Source organism: Canis lupus, chromosome 6 (genome assembly GCF_003254725.2).
Source record: "Canis lupus dingo isolate Sandy chromosome 6, ASM325472v2, whole genome shotgun sequence".
Lineage (NCBI taxonomy): Eukaryota > Metazoa > Chordata > Mammalia > Carnivora > Canidae > Canis > Canis lupus.
In genome coordinates, this window is record NC_064248.1 from 68054891 (window position 1) to 68065024 (window position 10134).

Consider the following 10134-nt stretch of genomic DNA (forward strand, 5'->3'; position numbering starts at 1 on the left):
TTCAGTTAGAAAGTCTGGCATTGCAGTGATGAAACAAATACAAATGTTGAGGGACAGCATTATTATACTAATGTTCTTACTAAGTTGAAAATATAAAAAGATATTCTTAAGTACAGTGCACACATAATTTTCATTGCAAACAGCAGTGTTCTGAAAATAAAAATAAGAGCTCTAATTATCAAATTTATAAACACATACATATATGCATATGTTAATTTCCCACACAACTTTCCTGATTAAGTTAATGTTAAATACTTCATATACAAAGAGATATAGATAGATATTTCTACATGAGAGCATGTAACTTCTTCTTTTGCTGCCCATATCAGTAATATTTTGGAAATGTTTGACTCTTTGAACAACTGCTTTGTCAATAAAGCTAAAGGTCCTACAATGATATTGAACATTTAAAAAAAATCCTCTAGATGTTGATATTTTCTTTTCAAAATAAGAAATTAAAAATATTTAAAGAATTCAACAAATGGAGCGCCTTCCAAAATTTTAGGTCTAAAAATTTTGGCAGCTCAAAATTATTGACAGTTTGCAAACAAGAACACATTGAAAGTATCATCACTTTCAAATTAATCATACAATGCATCTTCAAGGAATATTTGAAAAAATATTTAAAAAATAAAATTAATTAAGCCATGGTAAATTTTTGTACTTAAAAATACCAGTGACCTAGTATTAGACATAGTTACAGCTAAGCCATGATAAAATATGTGAAAGTGTATAAGAATAATTATGGGCTATGATAATTTTTAATAAGATATTTTGTTTTTAAATGTTGCTTTAACAACCACTGATTGGGGAGAAAATTTTAGTTGTGAAAATATTTCTTTAATATAATTCTTTGACATCTACAAATATAGTTAATCCAATTTGCCCATTCATAAGGGTGGATTTCAAAATCCTATGCTCTAAATCATTTTTATTGTCTTCCACTCTTCAAAGTGTTCTGGCTTAGAGGATAAATGTATGCTCACCTTATAAGCTTGAAAGACTTTGGCTTTTATAGGCATACCTTGGTATTGCAGGTTTCTTTCCAGAACATCTCAATAAAGTGAATCAAATTAATTTTTTTGGTTTCCAAGTACATAGAAAAACTATGTTTCCAGTATACTATAGCCCATTAAATGTGCAATAGCATTACGTCTAAAACAACAGTGTACATCTCCTAATTAGAAAAAGCTTTATTGCTAAAAATTGCTAACCATCATCTGAGCTCTCAGCAAGTCAATAATCTGGTGGAGTCTTGCCTAGATGTTGACAGCTGCTGACTGATCAGGGTAGTGGCTACTGCAAGTTGGGGTGACTGCAGCAATTTCTTAAAATAAGACAACAATGAAGTTTGCCACATAGATTGGCTTTTCCTTTCACAAGTGATTTCTCTGTAGCATGCACTGTTATTTGATAGCACTTTACCCGCAGTAGAACTTCTTTCAGAATTGGAGTTAATCCTCTGAAACCCTACCGCTGCTTTATCAACTAAGTTTATGTAATATTCTAAATCCTCTGCTGTCATTTCAACAATCTTCACAGGATCTGTACCCGGAGTAGTTTCCATCTCAGGAAATCACTTTCTTTGCTCATCCATAAGAAGCAACTTCTCGTCCACTTAAGCCTAAAATGAGATTGCAGCAGTTCAGTCACATCTTCAGGCTTTACTTCTAATTCTAGTAGTCTTGATATTTTTACCACATCTTCAATTAGTTCCTACACAAAGTCTTGCACCCCTGAAAGTCATCTCTGAGGGTTAGAATCAACTTCTTCCAAACTCCTGTTAATGTTCGTATTTTGTCCTCTTCTCATGAATCATGTTCTTAATGGCATCTAGAATGGTAATTCCTTTCCAGAAGGTTTTTGACTTGCTTTGCCTAGATCCATCAGAGCAATCACTATGTATGGAGGCAAGAGCTTTCTGAAACCTATTTCTTAAATAAGAAGACTCAAAAGTCAAAATTACTCCTTGATCCAGAGGCTACAGAATAGATGTGTTAGTAGGCATGAAAACAATGTTAATCTTGTTGTATATCTCCATCAGAGCTCCATACATGCAGTAACATTTTAAAAAGAAACTTTTCCCTTGACCAATAGGTCTCAAAAGCAGGCTTAAATAATTCAGTAAACCATATTACAAACAGATGTGCTGTCATCCAGGCTTTATTGGTAAATTTGTAGAGCACAAGCACAGTAAATTCAGCCTATTTCTTAAGGGCCCTAGGATTTTTTTATAATGGTAATGAGCATTGGCTTTGACCTCAAGTCATCAGCTGTAGTAACCCCTAACAAGAGAGAGTCAGGAGTCCTATGAAGTTTTGAAGCCAGGCATTGACTTCTCCTCTCTAGCTATGTAAGCCCTGGATGGCAATCTTCTTCTAATAAGAAGAATTAATAGAGTGTAGCCATCTCTATTAATTATATTAGCTGGATCTTCTGGATAACTTTCTGTGGCTTCTCTATTAGCACTTGCTGCTTCATCTTGCAATTCTGTGTTATGGAAATAGCTTCTTTCCTTAAAATCCATGAACCCACCTCTGATATCTTCAAACTTTTCTTCTGCAGCTTCCTCACCTCCTTCAGCCTTCATGAAACTTAAGAGAGTTAAAGCCTTTTTCTGAATTAAACTTTGGCTTAAGGGAATGTTGTGGCTGGTTTGATCTTCTATCTGGATCGTTAAAGCTTTCTCCATATCAGCAATAAAACTGTTTCACTTTCTTGTCACTAGTGTGTTCACTAAAGTAGCACTTATAATTTCCTTTAAGAACTTTTCCTTTGCATTTACAACTAACTTAACTATTTGGTGCAAGAGGACCAGTTTTCAACTTGTCACAACTTTTGACATGGTTTCTTATTAGGCTTAATCATTTCTAGCTTTTGATTTAAAAAGAGAAACATGCAATTCTTTCTTTCACTTGAATACCTAGAGGCCCTTGTAGAGGTATCAACTGACCTAACTGCATTCGATAAGATTGTGTTTCAGTGAATAAAGAAGCCTGAGGAGAGAGAGTGAAATGAGGGAATGGCTGGTCAGTGGAGCAGTCAGCAAACATACAACGTGTGAGTTTACCATCATACATAGGCCTCTTTTGTGGCTTCCCAAAACAATCACAATAGTAGCATCAAAGATTGCTGATCACGAATCATTATAACAACTATAATAACATTTAAAAAGTTTGAAATATTTCCACTATTACCAAATGTGACCCAAAGCCACAATGTGAGCAACTGGTGTTTGAAAAATCTGCCTATACACTTGCTTAACACAGGGCTGCCATAAACCTTCAATTTGGAAAACGAAAAACAAAAACAACAAAACAAAGAAAAGCACTATCTATGAAGCAAAATAAAGCAAAGTACAGTAAAATAAGTTATGCCTATACTCTGATGAAAATAAAAATCATTTAGAGCTAAAAAAATGACATGATGTGGCTTATAGACTATATATACATAGGACATACATATTCTTCTATATTCTAGGATTACTTTATCTCTATAGAGGAACATGATAAGCCAAATATGGAGACCAGACCAGGTAAATGGCTATTATAATAATGCCATTAGAAATGATAATGTGGTAACAATGTAGCTGAGTATTGTTCGGATTTGAGATCTAACTCAAAAGTAGAACCAAAAGCATTAGGTGACAGATTGGATGTTGGATATGGAAGAAAAACAATAATTTTGATGGCCTGAGAAACTATGCAAGTGAAGATGCTATTTTCAAAGATTAGGAAGTATTAAAGGATGATATTGCTGACAAGAGGTGAAAAGATTGTAAATATAATTTGGGACAAAGTTGGGATGACTATTAGACATCTTAGGGATACTGACAAGAAAAATAGTTGAACATATGAGTCAGATTTAGAACAGAACCAGTCTGGAGATATAACAGGAAAATCATTAGATATTTAAGCAGCACTTAAATTCAGACTGGACTAGATTACTCAGGAAGAAATCAAGGCAAAGAACAAAAGAGGTCCAGAAACTAAATTTCAAGGCCTTCATTTAGAGAGAGGCCAGAAAGTGAAACTGCAGAGGAGTGTCCAGTGTAACAGGAGGAAAGCCAGAGAAACAGAATACACTGGAAGGCATGTGAAGGAAATGGTTCCAACAAGACAAGTGATCAGCGTTATAAAATGGTGATAAGCCAAGTATGAGGAGAACTGAGAACTGACCACTGGACTTAGCAAAGTAGAGGTCATAGTTGACCTTGACAAAAGTCATTATGGTGAAGTGAGTAGAGAAGTTAAACATGCTTTTATATATTTAAGCTAAAAGAGAGAGAGAGAAAAGGGGTGGATATGTAGATAGTAGGGCAAATAATTATCAAATCTGGGTGACAGGAATATAAGATTTCATTATCCATTATCTAATTTTGTGTATGTTTGAGTTTTTCTAAACAAAAACTTTAAAACGGGAGAGTCAAAGCAGAAAACTGGAGAAGCAATTACACGTAACTTTTCTTGGTAGCTTAGTTATAAAAGGGAGATGAGAAATGAGGCTGAGGGATGCTAGTTGGAGAGGAAGTAGGATCCAGAGAGACCTGTTTTCAAGTGTATGAAAAAGCATTATTTATTTGTACAATGATAGTAATAAAGAGGTAAAATTGATGATGCATAAAAGAGAAAGGGAAGACATGCTCAAAAGATAATTGAGCAAATAAAATGGAGGGGTTATCCAACAAAGGTTTCACTTTAGCTAAGAGCATGACATGGGTGTAGGAGTGATGTAGGGACTGTACACACAGTTGGAAGTTTCCTGGGTGTTGTGATGGAGAAAGTATGTGGCATTTTATTCCTATTGTTTCTCTGTCTTTAGTGAAATAAGCAAGGTCATAAGCTGAGAGTAAAGATGGATAAGAGAGTTTTAAATGTAAGAAGAAAGCAGGAAATAGTTACCTATGAGAGCAGTAGAGTGGGGGGATTCTGAGTTCTAGTGGGCCAGCCATCATGGTTGTGAGCTTTCCTTATCCAATGCAGGCAAGAGTACCAGTGTAAATGATGAGTACAAAGAGTTGGATTCATTTAGGGTACAGATTTTTCAGACTTTTACAAAAAAAGCAAGACAATGAAGGTTATAGGCAAGGTAAAAAGAGGAGAGAAAGAGGTTATAGATTGAAGTCTGTAGGTCTCAGTGGGTCATACAGAATTTAATAGGGATAAGAATCTAGGTGATGAGTTTATTTGTATGTTGACTGAATTAAAATATAAAATTATTTTCATTAAGATACACTACAAAAGTGGAAAGAGAGCCTAAAAAATATTTAATTTTTATATTTGTGTATATTTATGTATAGTATACTATACAGATAGCTATAATATGTTTTTAACTGCTAAACACGTAAAAAGCAAGATGCATAGGCAATTCAAAAAAGAGGCAAATAAACATATGAAATGATGATGCTCTATTTTATTAGTAATTAAGAAAAAATATATTAAGGTCACAATGAAATCCCATTTCATAATAATCGAGTTGGCAAACATTTTAAGAGTTGCTTGATATCAAATGTTGGCAAAGCAGAGAAACATCAGGAATATTTATACATAGCTGGTGGGACTGGGCATTGGTACAATCACTTGGGAGAATGTATAAAAATAACATCATAAAAAAATGGAGAAAGAAAGAAAAAACATTTAAATGTTTATAGCAGGAGAATGAATAAATAAATGCTGGTATATTCATACCATAGGCAAAAAGAATGAATATAAATAAATCTCACAAACACCATGTTGGATGAAAAAAATTGAAGTTACACATTGAAACCAATTATATAAAGATTTAAATATTCAAGACAAAATTATGTATTACTTAGGAATTTTTGCATATATAGAAAACTATAAAGAAATTCATGACAGTGCTAAATAAGAATGTCGGGCTACTTCTAGAGGAGACATTGGCTGTGCCAAGGAAAGATTTGTGAAGATTTAGCTGAATCAAGCTATTTTCTTGAGCCAGTTGGTAAGTATGTAGGTACTTGATACAATATTTCTTACATCTTTTTGGAAGTCTTAAGTACTAATAAACTTTAAACCTAAAAACCAGTAATATATTAACTAGCAACTTCAGAACTACTATAATGATGTCTCCCGTTTTTCTTTCTCTTTCCATTTTTTTTTTTGTTATCTTCATACCCCTTCATCTTTTTGTTTTTCTTGCTGCCTCAGTACACCATGTATTTACTTCCTCCCCCTTGGGTTCCAACAATGTACTTAAGAAAATATACACATTTCCTTGAGTGTACAGTCTTTTACTGGAGGTCTAAATTTTTTAAAAGGACTACACTGAGAAACATGTATATATGGATAGGTAATTTTCTTGATCCTAACCATTAAGAAGGGTAAAAATATTAGAGCAATTATTCTTTTCTTGAATTCATCTATTTCCATGAAATCTCATTAGTTAAAACCAATAGCCCTCTCACTCCCTGAGGCGAGGAAAACTCTTACCTAATTCATATTATGAAGTTTGACAGACAGACTAATTTTCCCAAAGTTTAAGATTTCCCATTAAAGTTTCTCTTCAGGTGTTTTTTTGTTTGTTTGTTTCTGGATGAGAAAATGTACCACTCCAGCTCACACATATTTGTTATATGGACCTTAAACTTTCCTTTTCTAATCTCATTTTACATCCTTCTGAATTATTAGCCAACACTTGGGCACTCTTTCTGCCCCTTCTCTGAGAACCTGGAGGTAATTTTAGCAACTATAATGGACAGTAACACCTAGTTTCTACAAATTTCATTTTCTCTACTCTCCTTTTGCTTAAATCATATGTAGGGATTTCTCTTCTCCACAGATCAAGTTCATGAATGAATATGCAGTTGTCATTTTGATTGCCGCTAGAAGCAGTGTTAAGGTTATAAATCACCCAAAATAAACCACCGAAAATACAATAGATTTCAGATTTTCAGAACTCCGTTTACTGTATATCCATAAAAAAATAAAAAAATAAAAAAATAAAGAAATTTACATAGCACATGCAGCACATTTCCTTACTGCTTTATATGCCTTTGTGGAAATTTAAAATGAAGAGTAATCATATTTACCAACTAATAAATATGCCTTTTTTGTCCATTTAGTCAGGGCAAGATATGAATGTAGCATCCGTGTAATGTCTACACATAAGTTTAAATGAATTAGCAAGTGAATACTCAGTGAGAGAAAGTGCTGAAGTTAAAATTGGATCTAATTTAAGCAAGGGAGATAGAAACATTTATTGAAGAAATACAAGTTTTTTTACAAAACGACAAAATTAGGCATGAGCTCTGTGCACAGTAGTCAGCTACAAAGTAATTTAAAACTTGATGCCATTGTGCTTCTGCACTGTATATCCCCCAGGAGTATCTTTTGGGAATATGATAGTAAATACTAATGACAGGGACATAAAGCTTCAAAATATTTTTAAATTTAAAATCCCCTTAGTAAAATGGAATGAGTAAAAGACTAGAAGTCTAGTTTCTAATTTCATATTTATTTATTTACGTATTCATCAATCATTAACTACACCAACTATATGCCAGGAGCTTGCGAGGCACTGAGGTGATCAAGATAAACAAAATATACTTGTGCTTAGAAATTGCTGACATTCAGGTTGAATAAATAAGGTTGTATGACTGCCCAAATCAATCTTTCAATGCCTTCTTTTGTAAAATGAAGAAAATGCAAATCCTAACCAATCTCACTGATGCCAAGGATCAAATGTGCATGTGAAAGTTCTACTTAAACTGCTAACCACAAACAGAAATATGCTGGAGAAGAGACTATGAGTTTTTGGAGGCCTCCCATATCCACAACTGCTAAGCAAAATGGCCTCGTGTATGTTAAGGAACAAAAGTAATTCTATGAGAAGGGTCACATGCTTTCCATGAGGATCAAGTCCCACTAGTTAAACCCAGATTAAAGACAACCAAGCCAAGTCTTTGGGTTTCCAGTGAAGCACATAAGAGGCTTGAAAGTTACCACTCCATCCTAATAACATGAAAAAGCGGACGGGCTATAAAATCAACAGTGCTTCTCAGATGTGTAAGAGAACTGAGAACACAGGGCAATTTGCTATCCATAAAGTTGGAGACATCAATAGACAAATACTGAAAATCACAACTTACCTCGGCAGAAATCCATAAACTGAAACCTCCATGAAAACAAGTGCGGGGGGCGGGGGGCGGGGGGGGACCATTTTGAAACACCCAAGAGCACTCTTTCCTTAACAAGGTCTGCCCATAGCAGAAACTATTTAACCAAATTGTAATCAGCTGGATTTTATCAGAGCCTAACTGACTTGGGAGAAGAGAAATACTCAACTCCAGCTAGATCTACTCTTCCACATGGATAAAAGGAAACATCCAAATCCAGTACCTCTGTCCATTCTGTCCCACATAAGGGAGTGAGGAGGAATGAGAAGCTTGTGTGATGTTCATGGTCCAGAGATACACAATCACTTAAAGACTGAGACCTAATCAGGGCACTACAGAATGCTTCATCTCCTCCCCCACCTCACCACCACATTACTAAAGGCCTATTCATGGCTGTTCCTTTTACCCAGTGCACCATATTCAGCTATCAAGAAAAACTTACAAGACATATTAAAAGGCAAAAACATAGTTTGTAGAGACAGAGAAAGCATGAAAAACAGACCCAGAAGTGACATGGATTTTGGAATTATCAGACTAGGAATTTAAAACATCTGGATTAATATTCTAAGGGCTCTAATGAATAAACAGCATGCAAAAACAGATATCCTAAGAATTAAAAAGAAATGCTAGAGAGCCCCCCCTCCAAAAAAAAACCTAACAGAAATGAAGAATGCTTTTGATGGTCTTATTAGTAGATTGGATACAGCTGGAGACAGAATCTTGAGGCTATCTCAAGAGAAACCACCAAAACTGAAAAGTAAAGAGAAAGAAGAGTGAAAAAATAAACAAGTGGAACAGAATTTCTAATAACTGGCACAACTACCAAAGGTGTAACATATGCATAATGGGAATAATACCAGAAGAAGACAGAAAAGCACTGTTGAACAGAATGCTGTGCACCAGTTACTAGTCCCAGGGAGGACTCCAACTATGTGAGGGATAGCAAAGATCATCCCTATGCCAACCACCAGCAGTAGAAGTTAAAGCACTTCTGCCCACTGCATCTTCATATCAGAGTCACCAAGAAAAACACACTTGACTTAGCACTGGATGGAACAATGCTTGGCTTACATAGAAACAAGCCAGAGAACAACCAGGCTCAATAGTGGATGCCCGCTTTCCACTGCCAGCCGGCCTCTCCTGTCAGCTGCTGTAGGGCCATTTGCTGATAAACACCCATCTTGTGTCTTGGTAGAAGGACCTCATCCACTCTCCACAAGGGACAGATATAGCAATGGAGTTGTCCAAGATCCATATGACTTACACACTTAAACAGGACAAAAGGGCATACACTGAACATGAAACAGGAAAATATATTACCACAGAAGATAATAAGTCCAGCACAGGCTGTGTGGGCTCTTTAACTATTGCAAAGTATTCCAGGAACAAGACACTGTCTTATGCAGCTAACTGGAATTTGAAAGATGGTGCACAGAACTGCCTTTCCCAACAGAAACAGAAGAAATATTTAAAACAATGACTGAGGGACACCCCGGTGGCTCAGCAGTTGAGCTTCTGCTTCAGCCCAGGGCATGCTCCTGGGGTCCTGGGATCAAGTCCCGTATTGGGCTCCCTGCATGGAGCCTGCTTTTCTCTCTGCCTGTGTCTCTGCCTCTCTCTGTGTGTCTCTCATGAATAAATAAATAAAATCTAAAAAAAAAAAAAGACTGAGAACTTCTCCAAGTTAGCATCAAACATGAAACCACAGATCCAGGAAACTCAGAGAACATCAAACAGCATGAATCCCAGAAACACTAAGCCAAGACGTGTCATTTTCAAACAACAGAAGGCCAACGATAAAGAAAAATGTTTTTAAATGTCAGAGGATTAAACCTTGACTATAGCAAAGCAAAGATAAAAATTATATCTTCTCAGAAACCATGCAAGCAAGAAGACAGTGGAAATACTTGAGGTGTTATAAGAAAAAAAAAAAACACTAACCTAGAATTCTATATGTTGTGAAGTTAGCTTTCAAAAATGAAGGGTGCCTTGGTGGCTCA

At 35.4% G+C, this 10134-nt stretch overlaps 1 pseudogene; it reads right to left on the reverse strand.

Moving 5' to 3' along the window:
- Positions 1-1228: 1228 nt before the first annotated feature.
- Positions 1229-9314, reverse strand: LOC112679183 (tigger transposable element-derived protein 1-like; annotated as a pseudogene).
- Between the last annotated feature and the right edge of the window lie 820 nt (positions 9315-10134).